Below are 19,705 nucleotides of genomic sequence, written 5' to 3'. Positions count from 1 at the left end.
AGGAAGTGATTCTGTCTTCAGTACCTTAAAAGACAGTCATGACCTCAATATGGATCCAGAGATTGGGTTTCTAAAAGAATAAAATCCGTGATCAATTAACATTGCATAAAAATGAAGAATGCCTTATGCTGGTGGTGTGGTGATATACTGCATATTTGTTGATATCAGAGGTACAACCATGTGATGTTTCTTAAAAAGAGAGAGTCATGATGATGAATATATTGGTAGATGGATGGCAAATTGTGTTATTAGAAGATTGTTTTCAAAAGAGAAATCTTCCACTGTGTGTGTGTGTGTGTGTGTGTGTGTGTGTGTGTATGTGTGTGTTTACATATGTGTGTTCACACACACAGTCTTAGACCTGAGGCTGAAATGTAATATTGAATAAAGTATTATTTCAGCATTCCATATTTTACAGAATAGAACATTGTCTGGATACATTTCAAATATAAAGTAGAAAATGCACCATGATGTGGTTAACTGGAGCCAAACAAGATCATTTAGGCCATAGGTAATTTGTTTGGACCCTGAACTTTTGAACTTAAAAGGTTAAATTTAGCAATAATTCCCATTCCATTACCAACTTCAAGTTGAACCAGATCTTCATAGGGTGAGACTATATTTGCATTTTCAGTTTTCTGATGGCTACCATTTTGGTATATTTTCCACATATGTTTGAGTCTCCATTTTCATATGGCCTTGTAGCAGTTCTGTGATACATTGAACAAAATGTGATTTAACCAACTCACTTGTCCATTTTTGTATACCGCACATGGCCTTATACCTGTGAATTTTCAAATGATATATTTTGGCAGTTCAGTATTCATATTTAGTCTTCTGAGTACATTCCTCTCAAATCGCCCTGCTGTTTTATTCACTTATATTATTGCAGTAACTTTTAGTTTAACAGCTTGTATTCACATAATCTATTTATGGAACAATGGAAGAATGATTATTAAATAGCCTGGAAAATACATTACTTAAACTGATACCTGAAAATGACGGTACAACTTCATACTTTCGTACATATAAAAGTAAATGAATGTACTATTATGGTTTCTTTTATCTGAATACCACATTCCTTTTAAAAATTAAATTACTTTGCATTTGAGTTTAATGTTATATTTCATGATTTAGATGTGCTTTCTAGGAACTACCACCAAGTTCTAATTCCCATACATAAGTCATGGTTTCTCATATATACATGGAATTCAAGATAACATCCTAATGAAAGTCATTAAATCTCAAATATCAGAAGGGCTGGATTTAAACTGAACACGGCTTTTTAAAATCCCCAAGGCTGGGCAATTTGAGGAGAAAAATAAAAGTAGAAGAGGCATGGCCTTGATGAAACAATAAACCTCCATGGAAGTGGTCTAGTAACTCACTTCTGGACCACAGAAGTCACAGTTTCATCTGAGCTCTGAATATCGAATTATGTGTTTCGTTATCAAGAGTGAAAGCCTATGAGAGAAACCTAATAGATCATGCTACACTGATCTATATCCTTTGGGATATGGGAAGGTTTTCTTGAAACTAGCCGTGGATCTCCTAATCGCTGTAGAGAATCAGGGGTACTGAATCCTGTGCCACTTGTGCAGTATGAGAACACTTTGTCAGCCAGACAGACTTGTTTCAGAAAGAATACATTGATGTTGAGTGGTATAATAGAAAGAGCAATGATTTAAGAATCAGTGGACCTAAATTCTAAACCTGACATTATAGCTGACTTAGCTAGAGAAGTTTTTGTTTTTTTGTTTTTTTCCTTGTTTTGCTTCCAAAATCTTAAATATTCAGTTAACTCTTGGACCTTAGTTTTTAATCTATAAAATAAGGTTAATACTCATTGTATTCCTCTGTAGGTTTATACAAAGATAACATAATAAAAGGAAAAGACTTTGAAGAACTTAAAATCATGACACAGAACTTAGTATTGCTAGAAAGTTGATTCCTTATTAATAGCACTTGTCTGATTTGAAAATAATGTCAAAAAGGCTCTTAATAGGTGTTCATAGATGCCTTTACGTTGAACAAAGGCTTAGAGTTGCTCTGAGCTCTAATATATTTGTTTTTTCTCTAAATTGTGATAACTGCCTCTGACTTGTGTCTGAACCTGTCTCTAGTGTTTATGCTGCACTGACCCCAAATTTCAGTGTCCTAGAATTACTCCGAAAGGAGAACATGGGTGAGAGTGAAGAAATATTTACAATACATCCCTGTCAGCAAGGTGGGGAGAAAAAAGGTCTCTTGGGTTGATGATCTTTGAGGTGAATCAGTCTTTCTCAGGCCTCTCTCCCTCTATTTTTTCAGATACATACTTTTTACTAAACTGGAATCTCTGCTATCTTCCCGCCCCTTATCTTCCTCTCCACCCCCTCCCAGTCTCCTTTCCCTTCTCCTTCACACCTCAGAAAGCCCTTTACTTGTTTACAAATCCAGGTTTTGGTTTTGTTTTTTTTTTTTGATATTGACCCACAGCCTTCTGCTTCCATAAATTCCGCTTTAAGTGTTTGATCTCTAAGACAAATATACCCCCATAGCCCTGAGTTTACTTTCTGACTCCATTTCATTACAAGCATAGATAGTCAATATGAATTGGGGGGTGGAAGTGCCTTGGGTCAAAAAACACAATTTGCTTGAACACACGATAGTCTTTGACCCTGCAAAGAACTGTTCATCACATGTCCTTTAAAAACAAAGCCATAATTATTGGAAAACATCACCTAGATAATAAACAGGAAATTCCAATGTTACACACGTTACAGAAAATCTTCCAGAGTTCCCAGTTTATGTACTAATGTTAGAAGCAATCAGGGCTATTAATAACGGGTGTAGTTAAACATAGTAGTCCACATTTTTGTCCAAAGTGCCGGAGGATATTAACATAATGGCTTTGGGTCAGATAAATTGGCTGACATATGAAACACCAACCAAGGGTATCATCCATTTAGTTTTTTTAGGGATAAAATTTGAACACCATCCAAAGTTCACTCTTGTGGAGATACTTACCCGCATGTACTATCGTCTTCTTCCCCAGTCCCAAGACCTCCAACTACATGGTAGTATCATTTTTACATTCTCTGTTAAACCCACCCTCATTCCTACCAAATTTTGTCTATGAAGATCCTTCAAGCTTTGTATGCCCCATTCTGTCCTTATGTTAGAACCTAGTTTAAATTTTCTTTGGGTCACAAAATTCTGCAACTAATCTGGAAGAGTAACCAAAGAGAATTAAGAAAGGAATAAAGTTAAATATGGAAAAGGCAATCTCAGGGTACTCCATGCAGATTTCCATGTGTTTATGACTGACCCAATTAGCCTGAAAATTGTAGTTTTTAATCATCACAGCAGACCATACTGCTGACAACTCAGTGAAACAATTTTTTTTGGGATCTGGCCGATATGGATACTATTATTTTCAGTATTCCCAACTCAAAAGGTAATTTCTCTTTTCAATCATTGACCTCTGCTTCTCCCCAAAGATAAAATGGGGATGACATATAATCAACAAAAATGAATCCTTAAGACCCTTCCCAGTAATGGCATCATGAAATGATGGAAATTGATAGAAATTCAAGTAAGGTCTCAAAAATCTCAGTTACTTCCATTAGCATTTTACTGAAGCTCCAGAAAACTGTGAGTATTTTCTATTCTAGTCACCCACTATTACTTTGCAGCTGATCAAAATAACCCATGGCTAACAATAGGAACCAGAAAACCACCATATCTGCAATGGTCCCATCTATCACTCAGACATTTTTGGTGTAATAAAGTCAAGAGTGAATTTTCTCCTTTTATTTTTAAGTTTTGCATCTGACAAAATGTCATTAGAGTGCAATGACTTATGGAAAATTGGGATAGATTTAGAGCCTCTGATAAAAGACAATCTTTATATATCACTGGAGGATTCTACAGAATTAAGGGAGAAGGGGAGGAATAGTTTTAATAATGTGTTCTCTGGCATTTTATCAACCATCTGCAAAAAATTCTAATTAACTATCTAAAGACACATTATAAAAATATATTGTAAGGGCACAAATATGATCCTGGAAAACATTTTAAAAGCTTAAAAATATACATTTTGTCCGTTTTGGAGTGTGGAGGTCAAGGAGAGCTGGGAAACATAAATTATGTAAGCATACTGCAATTACATTCTAATATTAGGCAAGAAGACATGTTCTGACATCCCACCCCTGGATCATGTATGTCAGCTTTTAGACTTTATCTGATTATATTGTGTGTGTGTGTGTGTGTGTGTGTGTGTGTGTGTGTGTGTGAGAGAGAGAGAGAGAGAGAGAGAGAGAGAGAGAGAGAGTATGTCTGTGAAAGTAGGAAGTAGACATCAACAGAAGTGAAACTTTTGCAGGTTAAACCAAAAGAGCAAGATCTATGAAAACTCTTTTCTCAAGGAGTGACAGTTATTGCTAAGATTAAACATGGTAATTTTAGAATTGTTCAAGGATTTACTTTAATCTTGGTGTTTTTGTGTTGCTCAGTGAGCTATATTGTTATATTGTCACTGCATCACTGTGACAACTGTTGTATCCTAGGATTCTCCGAAAATCCCGACTTCATACACAGGAGATTTCATAGTAAATTAGACATCTCTAAATATTAATTTTCCATGTGAAAAACATTTATAACTTTCTGTTTTCTCTTTTCCTAGTCATTCATACACCCATTTATTTGTTGATTCTTTCATTGAACAAATATTTATTGATCACCAGCTAGGCCTTGCTAGGCATTATTTTGTGTACTGGGGATACTGAAGTAAACCCAACAGATAAAAACTCTTGCTTCCATGGATTACTTTCTAGTAGAAAAGATGAGCAGTAAGGAAGATACAAATCTAAAAGATATAGTGTATATATATTTTATACACCCATATGTATTTTATATATAGATGGGTGCTAGAGAGAAAAAATAGAGAAGGAGGCGTGGAGGGCAGGGTGGGGCAGGTGTTGAATTACAGATAGAGTGGCCTAGTAAAGCTTTTCTAGGTAGATCTTTTGAGACCTTTTGAAACAAGACTTGAAGGAAATGAGGAAGCAAGGCATACTTCTCTCTAGAATTTCCTAGGCAGTGAGAACAAAGGCAGTGAGTGCAAAGGCTCTGCAACAAAAGGGTGCCTGGCATATTTGTAAATCAGCAAGGAAGCCATTGAGGTTGGATCAGAGTGAAAGAGGGAGAGGTAGTAGGCAAGATATAGAGGCAGTGTGGAATCAGATCATGCAGGGCACTAGTGCCGTGGAAGAGTTGGCTCTTACTCAGTGAGACAGGAAGTCTTTGGAGGTTTTGAGTAGAGGAGTGGCATGATGGATCTAACTTACACTTTTATGGGGATCATTCTGGCTGCCATGTTGAACGTGGACAATAGGAAGGAACATATGGAGTGGGCAGGCAGGATGTAAGTGGGGAGATCACTTAGGAGCATGCTGCAGTAATTCTAGTAAGAGGAGAGGACAAGGTGACTTAGTGGAGAGGCTAAACTTGACTAACAGCATGGATAACTTATCCACAGTAACTGGAGACTTGAGGGTAGGTACAGATGTGGCAATGTGAGTGTGTGGAAGTTCTCATTTGATTATCTACCAAACATCATACCAGACTGCATGAATGTAGGCACTGAGTGGTTGCCTGACTGACTTTAATATGGGCTCTGATTTCACCAGGGAAGTTCACCAAAGCAAAAAAAGGAGTTGATATGGTTATAATGATGATCTAGTCATCTTAAGCTGGCAAGGAGACAAGAGAGGATATCATGAGGAAGGTAACCCAGGGACACTAAGAGAGTGCCTTTTAGGTCCTGGTGGGCTTGCAGAATTGTAGGGTTTGAGATGTTAAAGGGAGTGAGCAGGAGAGATAAAAGGTGATTAGAGAAAGGTTGTGATAGGGAAAGATTTTTCAGGAGATGTAGGTACTGGTAACAACAATGTTAAAGGTAAGACTGTATACGTGAGTGGGTCAGGAAGGATAGCTGATGAAATTTTTGGAAGAGAGGAAGTCCAGGAACTGAGAGGACAGGATGTTGAGGGGGTCATCCCATTGTATATGGAAATGTCCAAAAATTAAATAAGAGTAGTATTAGAGACAGTAATCATGAGCCAGGCACTAAAACTTTCAGTTAATGGAGGAGGAATGAACTGGAGAATAGTAAAGAAGTACCTGCATGAGTAGACGATGGTGTAGCCTGATGACATGGAAGTGAGAGCTGGAATTTTATAGATCAAGAAGAGAGAAAGTTCTAGGTGCAGTAATGAGGACCATGGACAACACCTAACATACTTTCAGGCTCCTTGGTAAGAGGGATCTTTGAGAAGAAAAGCTACTCTTGGAAGGGATTAAGTGGAATCATCGTTATCAAGGAGAGCCAGGTTTCAACTAGTGCAAAAAGTGAAAGGGAAATTGCCAAAGGAAGTTGAGAATAAGTGGACTTACCGGTGATTGATCTGAAGCCCCAGAGAGGTCAGGGAAAAGGTGTCAAAACATGTGGGGCCAGGGTCAGAAAAAGTAGTGAACAAAATCCTGTGGGTATTAGAGAAAAAAGGACAAGAGATGACAGTGACTGACAGGCAGAGGCCTGATGATAGCTGTCCCCACTGCCCTCACAAATAGTGGTGAGGCTGTAAGTGTTCAGGGCAAGGAGAGTGTTGAATGCAAGATTCAAGGATGGTGAAGCAGACCTTTCCAAGAATATGAAGGGTTCTGAGGTTCCCACTTTGTTGCTAAGGAGACAGTTGTCCTTCAAAGGAGTGGAATGACTCAGAACACACAGATACTCTCTTGACTTGAGCCAAACAGTGGTTTTCAGTCAAGTTGTCTCACACTGAGTGGGCTGGCTCCCTCTGAGTTCATCATTATAGAAAATAGTAGTTCACATTTAATCATAAGACCCCCATAACTTTTTTTTTTTATCATTAGAACATTGCACTATTTGGATACATCAGGTATAGACTCAAGTGAGAAACTCATTGTACTTTAATCATCTCATTTTGTGATTTTTCCCCCACTAACCTACTTATAAACCCTTCCTCTCTTCCCCATTTTTCTCCTCTGGCCTATTCTGTTCCATGATACAGTGAGTGAATGAATAACTGTCAACACCACTGTGTTCTCCACTTTTCTTTAGAAGTACTGCATTCTCTCATCCTGTGCATTCTCTAAAATACTGGTTACCTTACAGTTTTGCTCATCTTCAATGTCATGTGCTCTGAACTGAGTGAAGGTATGTGCTTTGCATGTTCTAGTGACCCTTTCTTTTGTCCTGACTTTCTTTCTTTACAGAACTGACTTGAGAACTTTAGCAGAGCCATAAATGCCTCTTAACTTTTCCTCTTACCCTCTAAGACGCTTTTAAAATCAACATTTTTTTGAGAGAGATGGTAATACTCATACAATTTTTGGAGGCACTTGTAGCTGGCCAGTCTATGGGACTAAAATAAAATGCAAGTTGTAATTAAAGCCTCAGGTCCAGTATCTCTGAAAAATAAAGCTGTTTTCTGTTTGTAGCTTTAGGAGCAAGTATTCAGCAAGTATTTTATTTTTTCAAACTCTGAAAAAATAAAATATATACATACGAAATAGATTATGAATAGAATGGGATCACAGCGACACAGACCATCAGTATCTGTGGGGTTATTGTAAATTATAAAATTGCTATTTCTCTTCTTTTCCTAAATGTAGAAATATTGCAAAAATTTTTAAGTGTATTATTTTTGTACTTTTTATGGGAAGCAAATGCTATGAGTCAGTGAAGAACACATGATTTAGATGAATGAACTTTTCTTACCAGTTAAAATTATTCATTATTCATTCTCACCTATACCACTGGTTATTCCTCTCTCCCAACACCAAGATAAGATTCAATCTTCTTGTTATACTCTTCAGTCTCCTTTAATATGGTTCCCAGCAGCTGCAATATCTGAGGCAGTGTGATAGAGGTAAGAGCATGGAATGTGACATCAAAGGGCTGGTATTTGAATTCTGGCTTTGCTACTTACTAGCTGTACAATGTTGAGGAAGTTATGTAAGTGTTGTTATTCTCTGTTTTCTTATCACAGGGTTGCTGGGTTAACTGTTCTCATGTATTTGAAAGTGTTCAGCTCACTGTTATGAATAGTATGTGCTCAACAAATATGCCCTCATCATGTGCTCCTTGGTTTCAGCCTCAGGTAGTTGGTTAGTTTTCCTGTTTTCTGTTTCTCTGGTCACCTCAAATGTTTACTCCCTTTTTATACTTAAGCATTTTCTGCCTTTGCTCTCCACTTGACCAGTGCATGTGTGCCATATTAGCTGAGCTTTCTGATTGGGAAGGAGAGACGTTAGGAGTCTCTTTTAGATAAGGAGGATCTGAAGGAAAGGTGCTTATGATATGTAGGAGAAAACTAAATATTTATGTGGAACAAGGGAAAGTTAATGGGAATCTGAGTATCAGCCGATGGTATAAAGTTTTCATAAACCAAACTTGAGGCAGTGTCCACCATATGTAGAACCACCAAGGAGAAAAACCTGCCAAATAACATCGCCTGTCTTTTCTAAAATCTGTCAATCAGTTTAGTAAAATAAAATGCTATTGTTTTCGTATAACTATGGATACCTAATTATGATATATAATACAATTTTATTTCTTAACATGTCTCCCTCACATAGGCATAGCATAGAACTAAGACTAAGAATGTTTAAGAACTAGGAGTCAGAAACTGATCAGTGAGCAACGAGAGCTCAGTACCACAGTATTAAAGGCAGTCGGTATTTTGATGATGATGATTGTAGAGAATGAAAACTAAACAGCAGGTGATTTGAAATTAACCCTTTCTTGTTTGGACATTTTTTTCTGCATATTGTTAAGAGTCTTCAGTCCTGCATCATTGAATTAAAACCAAACCTGCTGATCACCATCCTTAAGTGACGAAATCTGTATAATGAAACTCTAAACAAAAGAGACGGTTGAAACAGATAAGTTTCCAAGCTCAGTTTCTTGATTGATATTGTCTTTTCAAAACAATTGGGTATTCCATGTCATTAAAATAGCAGGGGGAAAAGAGAATGTATTCTGCCTGACTGTGTCTCTTTGGTCATCTTTTCACACTCCATTAGAGGCTTTATCCAACTTTTGTATTCAGACTATTGTATTTTTCCGGTGCTAGAATAAACTTCAATGAGGACATGATGAATGTCCACATTAAATTGGATCCCCCCTCCTCTTTTTAATTAAGTTCATTTAAATTTAATTTTGTAATTTTACTTCAGTAAACCATCTGACTCCAGATGTTGGATGCACTTTTTCTTATTTCTGTTCCCACATAATTGTACCTGTAAAAGATTTATAGCTGCAGGAGACATTTTGGAACCTTAAAGAGCATTTTCGGCATATGTTTCATGGATGACTGGTAACATGAGCAATTAACATCCTAAAATGTTGTTCTGCTCCCCAGAATATTTTTAGTGGGATAAGTTACTTTTATTAGCTTGAACTTTAAACAAATAATCATCTTAAAGGAAACATTATCATCAAAATAACTCAGTTGAAACGGAAGGCCAACACTCAAAGGAAATTGGTAAGAGAAAGAAGAAAAGACCCTTGGGCTAAAGAGCCTTTAACAAAGACATATAAATGAAAGGTGAGGTTTGGCCTTTTGCTAAAATAAGTGCTCTAAGCGGAGTTTCTGTTCCTTCTGATTGACTCTGAGTCACTGTAAAGTGTGTGTTGTACTGCACATTATAGATTTATGGGTCACACTTCTTGTGCTTGGGGAACATCTAACTCTGGATTTCAGTGATAGAACTCTCAGATAAAAGCGAACCACCCACTTTGCAGGAGACCAAAGGTGGAGGTTCTCCTAAGTGTGCTTGTGCATTTAAGAAACATATAGCTGCCTTGAGGCCTAGAACTCAAACTTATTGCACTGATAAATAATCTTTACCATCGCCTTCTCTCAGGCATTCTTAAAACAACAAGAAGAAAGATTACTCACAATTAGTCTTTCTTGTTCTAAGAATTATCTGAATGCTTACATTCACTCTAAATCTGCTTCCTTGCTTTCTTAGTGAGAGTACACCTAATAACATACTTGCTAGCTCACCTGGGACCTTGTCTAATGAAACTTCTAGTCTTCATCAAAGAAACATATACTACAATTAAACCCTTAGATGACATACCAAAGAAAAACAGCAAGTACAAATCCACAGAATAAAGGAATCATTTCTTTTCCTTATGTGAGAAATTATACTCCATGTTTTTGATATTCTATAATGTGTCTTGGTATATATGACATATTCACCACTGCAGTAAATAAATTAGAATATGGATTTTTTCCCTCAGGCTTAAAGGATCCAGCACCAAGCTTTAATTCTGTTCTTTCACAGTCTTACTTTGCCTGGAATAAGTATTTGTGTATGCATTGGGGATGGGAGTTGTCTAAAAATGACTGGTGCTTGATGTTACTGTTTGCAAATGTTTTTATTGCTTTGAGTACTAAGTAATCCTAAAATCATTTAAAAATAACACCAACCATTGGGACCAGGCAGCAGTTGTTTGCCTTTAATTGATAGACAAGAAACTCACAGTCTCCACTTGTTTCTAATATATCAAAACTAGCTTGTAGAATGATTTTGCTATTCCGAGAATTTTGCAACTTTAGGAAAGTTTAAGTAGAAAATCAGTGAAAGCCTAGAGAGGGAAACACGTGAAGCGGCAAATAGAACACAGCGTATAGAGTAGTATGGAATTGTGATCTTGCTCAGCGTTATTTGTTTACAGAGTAACTATACCATCTAGGAAAGTGCACTTACAACATTCCAGGTCTAGAGACAAGAGTCCTATTTACCAAAACCTATAATTCCTACAGGAAATTAAAATAGATGTGTGCCATGGAAATATAAAAGGAAGAAATTGGAACATACATGGAGCTTTAAAATGTTGCATATATTCTAAGTAATAGAAAAAAAGGAAATTTGTTTTGAAAATAAAAAATGCACTGTACTTTCAATTGTTTCTATCGATCATTTATGATGAAATAAAACAAATTTTAATGGAATAATATTTTTATCTACCATAAGTCTTGGTTAAATTAGAGCCTGTCAGTTTTATGATTACTTGGAAAGTATGTCCAGAGTAAATGTCTGAGACACTATCTCTGTCTTCAGCTTATTTTTTAAAATTTATGTATTAATTCACTGACCATGTACTGAATACTTCTTGGGGCAAAGCAAGTAGTAGAGCTTAAGAAACCTGAAATGAAAATCAGAAATGAATCTGACAAAGAGTTCTCATTTGAATGGGGGAGAGGAGACTATAAACCATGGTATAAGGAATGAATAAATGTTAGAAGAGGTCAAGATGAAGTGTTGGTCCCTCTTTATTTTTACTTGGACAAATTTTGTAAGTAAAAATATTACTGTAAGCTGACTTATTATAGATTGGCACCAGTTTCTAAAAACATTTTGATATATGAGAGACGACCCACAATATTGGTCAATGTTAAACCTCCTCATGTCTTGGAAAATTGGTACTGATGCTATATGAAGTAGATAGAGTAAATCTGAATACGATGTATGAATTCTATCTATAACCTCCATGTTGGCCCACAAGGCTAATGGGCTAATGGAGGCTAATTAATGCTAATTCCTTATTCTGTGGTTTACCTCTTTTACCCTTTGGGATAGTACTGGTGTGTTGTGTTTTGATATCCCTTACTTTCTCCTTGAATGCAACAGGGATTTGTTTTGCTGGACTTGAATAGTAAAAGGACCTTTTCTTCCACAGAATCCAAGTTTTCACAGAATCCAAGGACACTTTTATGACTTCTCTTCAATGAATAATCTAAATTCTCCCTTCTAATTTCCCAGCCCAATAAACACCTGTTCTAATTACTTTCAATCATTCTCTGCTGGAGATTTTTGTGTGTTATTGACGATTGGCAGGTGTTCCATAATAATTGAGGGAAAGAACCTATAAGAAACTTTGCATTTGTACTATTATGTACTGATAAATGTTGCTTTGTCTACCTGTCTTATCCCTTGAAAACCTTTCTGCATTGTTTTTGCTATGTTCCCGAATTCCCGAAATATATACATACCGAGTTAGCACCTGAGATAGCTTAGTGCAAGAATTTTAGGTTTTTTTTCTGTTTTATTTGGTATTGCTGTCTAATGGTTGGCCATTTTATCACAAGAAACTGCAGAGATTCTGATGCAGAGGAAGACACACAATAGATTCAATTTTGATAATCAGTACCCTGCATGGAAGTATTTGGATTAATTGAACCAACTCCATCCTGATTCTATCATGTGGGCCACATGAGGATGTAGTCTTTAGAGAGAAAAAGATAGGGCCTCAGGACCATTGCTGGTAAAATCTTTCTTCCCAAGGGTTTCTGGTTAAAAGGCATAGGAATACAGAAGGAAATATTTAAAGATAGATTTTGGCCTTTTATTAACATTTTTTAAAATATAAAAGCACATCCCTGATGTGTACTTCCTATAGGGGATAGAAAATCAAAATCAGCCTTTCACACACACACACACACACACACACAATACCAAATATTTTTTTCCCCCAAGTGAAGCCCAACACTAGCAAGGACTAGCTTCAGATTTGTTTTGTAAGAGCCTAAGGACTGCTATGTCTCTTATTCTTGTTACTACTGTGGAAATGAATTGTATAAATTGCATAGTTTTTCTCTGCCAGATATAAGTCATAAATCTGAAGAGAATATTTTAGGTTCACAAGACATAAAGATCATTTTACTGATAGGATTTAAATGGTAGAAGGCACGTTCTTTTTTATACAGGTTAACCTGTTGTAAAAAGAAATTAATAAGTCAGGTACCAAATGCAATTTCAAATGCCAGTAGGGTGTAATAAGATATATTTGCATTTTATTTTGTGATCTTATTGAAGTAAGATCTATATTCAGTGGTAGCATCATTTCCTTTAATTTAAAGACATGGTATTGAAAAACTTTAAGAGGGAGCAAAGAGGCATTGGTAGAGATCAGTATTGCCCAAAATAAGTGTCCTGGGACACAAGTCTCAGGAGGTGTTGGTCACTATTGATCCATTGTTCATGTAAGTTTGAGAAACACTGAACACAGACCTGCTATGTACTACATGCTCCACAGTCTAATGACTCTGGGAAATGCTGCACACTCATGTAGAATCACAGCAGGGTAACAAATGTATCGGATCCCTTTCTTTCACATTTTACAATATCCCATGGAATTATGATTCTGTGCAAAACACTTTGGAAAACATTGGGCTCAATGATCTTGTCCTTTACATATCATAAATTATTTTTAAAAAAGGAGAATATACACATGGGAAAGGATGCTGAATGTGACATCAGGAAACCTATGTTAGATTACTGCCTGCTCTTTGCTGAATATATGGCCTAGGGAATATCATTTAAGCCTGCTGGGAAATGGGAATAGTGTTATCATCTCTAACCCCAAGGGGGCTATTGGATACAAATTCCAAAAGAGGTAGTGCTCTTATTTATGGCTTTATTATTATTTATTATATAATATATAATATAATTAGTAACAATAATCATAATAATGCTAAGAGCTGCGTCTCAGAAGTAGTGAAAAACTCTTACTTATCATATTGGAGCCCTTTCTGATTTACTAAACTTTCTTCCCAACCCTCTCTGAGGAGACTAAGAGAAACAGTATATTCTTCCTAGGGAAAAAGAAAAATGGAATGGGATATATGAAATAGGATAATTGAATAAATTGCTTTCAGACAGATTACTTTGAAATTGTTGGGTCCCCAGAGGAGGTCCAGGATTCAGATGTTTTATTGGATTATGTAAGAGACATAGCCTAAAAAAAATACAGAAAAAGAGAGAAGCTGAGCATTATTAATAATCACAATAAATAGGTGGATTTAGGTGTAAAATGGCCCATCTACCTGCCATATTACAATAGAATCACAGAGACCACTGATAAATCAATGACTGAGAACTTATATAGTATATCCAGGACTGTGGGAGATAAAAATAATAATATAATGTGTGCATGTTAACAACAGCAAAAAAAATCGACCTCTCTGTGGAGCTAATATGAACACATGGTGTAAATAGAGACCAACTGATACAGGCTTTGCAGGATACCAAAGTATTTCCAGTTACAACTGTATCCTTTAAGAGCAAAAGGAGTGTTAAGAATAGGGAGGTAGGAAAGTCTTCAAGTGTGGATTTGGGCTTGAACAGATCCTTAAAAATGGGTGAGATGGGTGTCATGATTTTTGTTTCCCCATTACTTGGTATTTATGTACATTGCATATTGTAGGTATTCCATACATAGTTGGCATTTAGTTAGATGAATAGACAAGCAAGTGAGAGGAAGGAATGGAGAGAGGGAGGGAGGGAGGAACAAAAGTAAGGAGGAGAAAGGGAAGGAGGGAAGGGACAAATGGAGACCACTCCGAGCAACATAGAGCATTCCCACCTTGAAAGATACAGAGCAAGTGCTAGTGTATGTGAGGGCATGTGTGAGTCCAGGCCTGCCCACGTCCCAGAAACAGGAAAGCTGGAGGCAGCAGTGGTAATGACACAGTGCTCAGAGTACCAAAGTTATCATTAGAAGTTGTGAGCTGTTCATTTCCTGGCTCTACCATTCACTACCTGTGTGGTCTCTGGGAAGCCTCTTAAATTTTCTGAGTCCTCTTACACCGTAATGTACTTTTTGTTAGGGTTCTTACGAGGATTAAATAAAGATATGTGAAGTGTATTAGTAAAACATTAGACAGCTGTGAGATAATGTTGTTATTTATGGAAGTGACATGAAATTCCAAGAGGTCATGAAATACAAAATCTAGCCAGTCCTTCAAAACTCTGGTGTGAATTTCTGAGGGATTTTATTTGACAAAGATTTGCAGTATCTGTGAATATACTGTACTGTTACACTACTCCATATTTCTTGGTAAGGCAATAGAGCACTAACAAAGTTGTACATTGACCATAAACAGTTGGCTCTGTGGGAAAAAACTGCCTGAAAAGGAATACAATAGGGCAGATGGTACCCTTCTGAATAAACTTTTGTTGTATTGTATGGTGTAGGACAGTATGCTCTGTCCTAAGTCCATCAGTAACTAAAATGGTTCAAGGGTGTCTTTAAGAGGATTTTTCTTAAAAAAAAAAAAAAAAAAAAAAAAAAAAAAGTGTCTGTTTTTGTCCCTGGGAGTTTTAAAGCTTTCAGAATTTTGTGACCAAACCAGTTGAACTTCCCAGTGATTAGAAAGGTATGGTCTTACCTAGTGGTAACTGAGCAGGCATCCATGGAAAGTTTTCTTACTTTTTTGCACCTTTACATGATATAACACAGCCAAAGTATCTTTTATGTTGGTTTGGAGCCAATCATTATAAGGGGCCCATACGGTTTTATCAGTAAGTGAGAGGCCCCTGTGGTGAGCTTTCTCACCTGATTTAGCAACCATTCCCATGAGTGCCCTGAGGTGTTGGACTTTGATAGAATCAGGGAAAGTCATAAAAGTGCAGTGTGCCAGCTACTTTTTGGCTTTAGCATTAAATCCTTATTCTTCCTTTCCTACTTTACTCCATTCTCCAAAAAGTCTCCTTGATAGACCAAACCATTTGCTCTGCTATAGAGAGGGAAAAAAAAGAGAATTCCTTTTTTCTAGCATAAGACCCTACAGCAGAAGAGGAGGGGAGCATTCATACTTTGCCCAGGGAGCCATTTTTACTTGCACAGTTACTGCAAACTATCACTTCCTTGGTATGTGTTTGTTTGCTTATTGTCTATGATCATCCAGGAAGTATTTTTCTTTCTTTAGCATCTCATCAGCTCAGGCTGGTTTGGGAGAAGCAAGTTAATTGTGCCTCCTCCAATATAAAATATGTATGGTTTTTAATGAGGCAGCTGGAAGGGCAGAAACAATGGGACACAGACAGGCTCGTGTGAGCTGTGTCTCCCATGTAGCAGGTCGAACTCACGTGTCTCTGCCTGGAGGTGCTAAGGCAGAGCAGAGAGACAGGAAGAAAACATGTAAAATGCTGGAAAATAAAGAACATATGTTTCCTCTCTGGGTAATAATGTGTTCCCCCTGCCTCTGTTCCCACCCCAGTCCCCCACAGGCCCAAGGTAATGTTTCAGGTCCAGATGAACATTGATAAGATGTGAAACAGCTACATACTTTCTGAAACTTATGTACATATTCTATTTGCTGTCTATTTAAATCCAAAATCTGAGAGATAGAAAGAAAAGCATGAGACTACTAAAACCATATCAAATGCTACCACTGCTCCTCACTGTTCACCATCCCTCCACCATTTTAGCAATGTAGCCTCTTGGATGGGTTTGGGGTCAGGTGTTGAATTGCAGGAACACACACTCTTGCCTGGGAAGCCTGTGTCTGGCCAGAGAAAGCTCTGCTGGTCAGGATCCCTAGTCACTAAGTCCCCTTGTGAAGCAAATCATTCAGGCCAATCCTCTGGATCACAGATGGTGTTCACTTCTACAACTATTAAAAAACCAATAACCTCTGTTTGGGTTAGACTCTGTTTGGATCTCAAGATAGGATTTTTCTTCATCTTGGTTGAACCACATATTTACTTTTTTTTTTTCTTGAAGAACATAATGAAACTTGTCACTTTTCTAGTCTTAAAAGATATCTGTGGCTATGAGGTTTGGGTTCACTTTTCCCTCTACCTCATGCTAGGCTTCTTTTTTGAGGATGGATGGCTGTATATATGTAAGGCAATTTGAAATGGGAGTCTTAAGTCTTCTCTATAAAACTTTGATTTCTGAGGCTTTTGCCATATGGTTGGCTATTCCTATTTAATTTAATAAGAAATAATAAAGTAAAATTTTATTTTTTTAGAATCAGATTAACATTTCAAAGCACAATTTGAGCATAACACCAGTTGAAACCTGATCCCTCTCCCCTTCTAACATTGCATAGAACCTAAATCATTCCAAATCTAAATCTCTACCCCTTGCTCTGTGTCCTCGTTATGAACACACTTCTCTGTCTGCTCCTCTTCCCATTGTTCAGCAAACCTACATCTTCCTACAGTGATCCCAGATTGTCCACTAACCACATCTTCCTAGTTGGATGGATGGAGCTGTGGGCTGGACGTAGGGTTGACTGGCAGCCTAGCAAATGCAGACAGCAGGGACCATTTTGTCATTGACCCTTAAGGTCCAGCATGTGGATGTGGGTGAATCATGCTGACCTCAATTCCAAAGGTACCCACAAAAATATTTCTGTGTGATGTTTCCAATATCCCTTGTTGATTCACATGCCCAAAGGAAATGAACAGTTTAGATTTTAGGTACAGTACAGTTGAAAATGCCTCTGACATCAAGTCGTCTTATGTGTCTAAAAGGTATCTTAGTGTTTCTGTTGAAACAAGGATAATAATTATAAACAAGCCTCTTCATTTTATAAATATTCTGTGTATGTATAAGACTTTCCATTCATTGAGACAACCCTGAAATGTGTTAAAAGTAATAGTGGCTTTTTTTTCATTCTTTTAAATATCCTTTTCAACCACCAACAATGATACCTGGCTCGATGGGTGATGTTCCAGTGCATTGAGCAATGAGTGAGACTACTGAGTCCTATAAGATGTTTTCTTCTTTACAAGGAGAGCTGTGTGTTTGTGAAAATCATTAACTGAATCCAAAAGAGCCAAGAGCAATTTCTGACCTGTTAATGCACTCATTGAAAAAAACTGGCAGGAGGTGCCAGGGTGGCTCAGTCAGTTAAGTGTCCGACTTCTGCTCAGGTCATGATCTCACAGTTCGTGGGTTTGAGCCCTGCATCAGGCTCTGTGCTGACAGCTCAGAGCCTGGAGCTGTGTTAGATGCTGGGTCTCTCTCTCTCTCTGCCCCTCCCCTGCTCATGCTCTGTGTCTCTCTGTTTCTCAAAAATGAATAAACATTAAAAAAATTAAAAAATAAACTGGCAGAATAGCCAGTGCCCACTTTATAAAACTATATATATTTGACTCTTACATCCTTTATTTTTACAATATAGATATAAGAAGAGAGGGTTACCCTGACTAAATATGTCTTATAAAAATGGATCAATAGAAACAAATAAAGAGTAATTTATGTTTAGGCTGATGAACTTTAGAGAATTTTTCTTATTAAAAGTTGACAGTTTTCTTATTCATTCTCTCCTTCCACCTTTTCTGTATATATACGTATATATAATAAAAATAAAATACTTATGTATGTATACATATACATTGGCTTTGTCTGAGAGGAAGCATAATAGGCAAATGTGCTAAAAAGATCATGTGACCACACTTGAGCTGAAAAAGCAGCTCTAAAACCAACCATTCCAAATTATGAGCTGGTCTGGGCATCTCTTGGGAGAACTGCTGTGTTTTCCAAATTAAAACAGTTCAGCTTAGAAAAACTAAAAATCTGAATGATCAAATGTAAGTGTTCTTTGCTTTGGTGAGAAGTGTGAATTTTTAAGATATGAAAAATTATTTTTAAAACCATAAAATTAACTAGGCCATTAGTGATTGTCAAAAACTTAAGCTAGTTTTAAAGGGGGGGGTAAAGTGAATGGATCTTTCCAATGTTTGTAAGGTACATTGTAAGGTGTTTGTAAGGAATTGATTCATTCCACAAAAATTTTCTGAACATTTGTATCAGCCACTGGGCTAAGTGCTGAGATTACAGTGATAAACTATTATTTATAAGCTATTATTAAACTATAACCTGTAATCACCAATTGCAATAAATACTATCAGTTCTTCAGTATTTTAGATATCACTTCTTGCATAATTATACTTTTAGTTTCTTTTGCTGAGCTCTTCTTGTGAACAGTGCAAATGTAAGTTTGCATCAAGCCCTGGAGTTAGTTGCATTACTAGAATACTAAAAAAAGGTTTTATATTTCTTGATACTTAGGAATATATCCAAATATGTTACCATTTATAAAATGTGTCTTCTAAACAACAGCTTGTCATGCAGAATAACAGAAATAAAAGCAACAATGGAGACTTCACTGGCTTTTCATTAACCAGTCAACTTCTCTAGCTAAATAAATAATAGCTTTGCCTCAAAACACTGGGGTTTAGATTTTAATAAAAAGTGGACCATTTTAGAATTTTGTGTGATGGCTGCATTTGATGTATCTTATATTTTATTTTGCCAGAGTCTTTTTCTGTCAAACATTGCAATTCGGTGTTTCCTGAAACACACATTCTGGGACGGAGTTTTAGCTGAGGTTAATAATTAATTAGACAAAGAACTCACTGGAGGTGTGGAGAATGGGGAATGCCTGATTTACATAGATAGAGGTGCACCGTTACCACTGGGGAATCCCTGGATAACTGTTAGTCTCTTTTCGAAGAGTAATGGTGTCAACATAAAATATGCTTAGATGTTAAAATCAGTTCAATGATAAGATGTGGAAAAGATTAAGAGAAAGAGATCCTTAGTCCTGTGAGAGATGCATTCTGTCCACAGATCCCTTATGATTTTGAAAATGCAAGCTATGAGATGGGCATTCAGTAATTACATCAAAAATCTGAATGGTAAGATTTTTAGCAAGGACATAAGTTTTCATTATCTCAGTACACTCCAATGTCCCAACAAAGTGAGCTAAAATCATAAATGATGGCGTAGAGTTGGCACAATAAAAGTGAGAAAGCCAAGTATGAACCAACGATGACAGTCTAGGTACAAAAGATGAGGCCTCAGTTAGGATGGTGACATTGA

The 19,705-nt window shown here is 36.8% G+C and overlaps 1 protein-coding gene across 1 annotated transcript in view; it reads left to right on the top strand.

The window, feature by feature from the left end:
- SEMA6D (semaphorin 6D) overlaps window positions 1–19,705 on the top strand; it is a 578,700-nt gene that overhangs the window by 199,834 nt on the left and 359,161 nt on the right. The window lies entirely within an intron of this gene.

This window comes from Panthera pardus, unplaced genomic scaffold (genome assembly GCF_024362965.1).
Source record: "Panthera pardus isolate Hobbes unplaced genomic scaffold, ASM2436296v1 HiC_scaffold_24, whole genome shotgun sequence".
Classification (NCBI taxonomy): Eukaryota; Metazoa; Chordata; class Mammalia; order Carnivora; family Felidae; genus Panthera; species Panthera pardus.
Note: the sequence above shows the minus strand (reverse complement) of the source record. Positions and strands in the feature narration are given on the sequence as shown.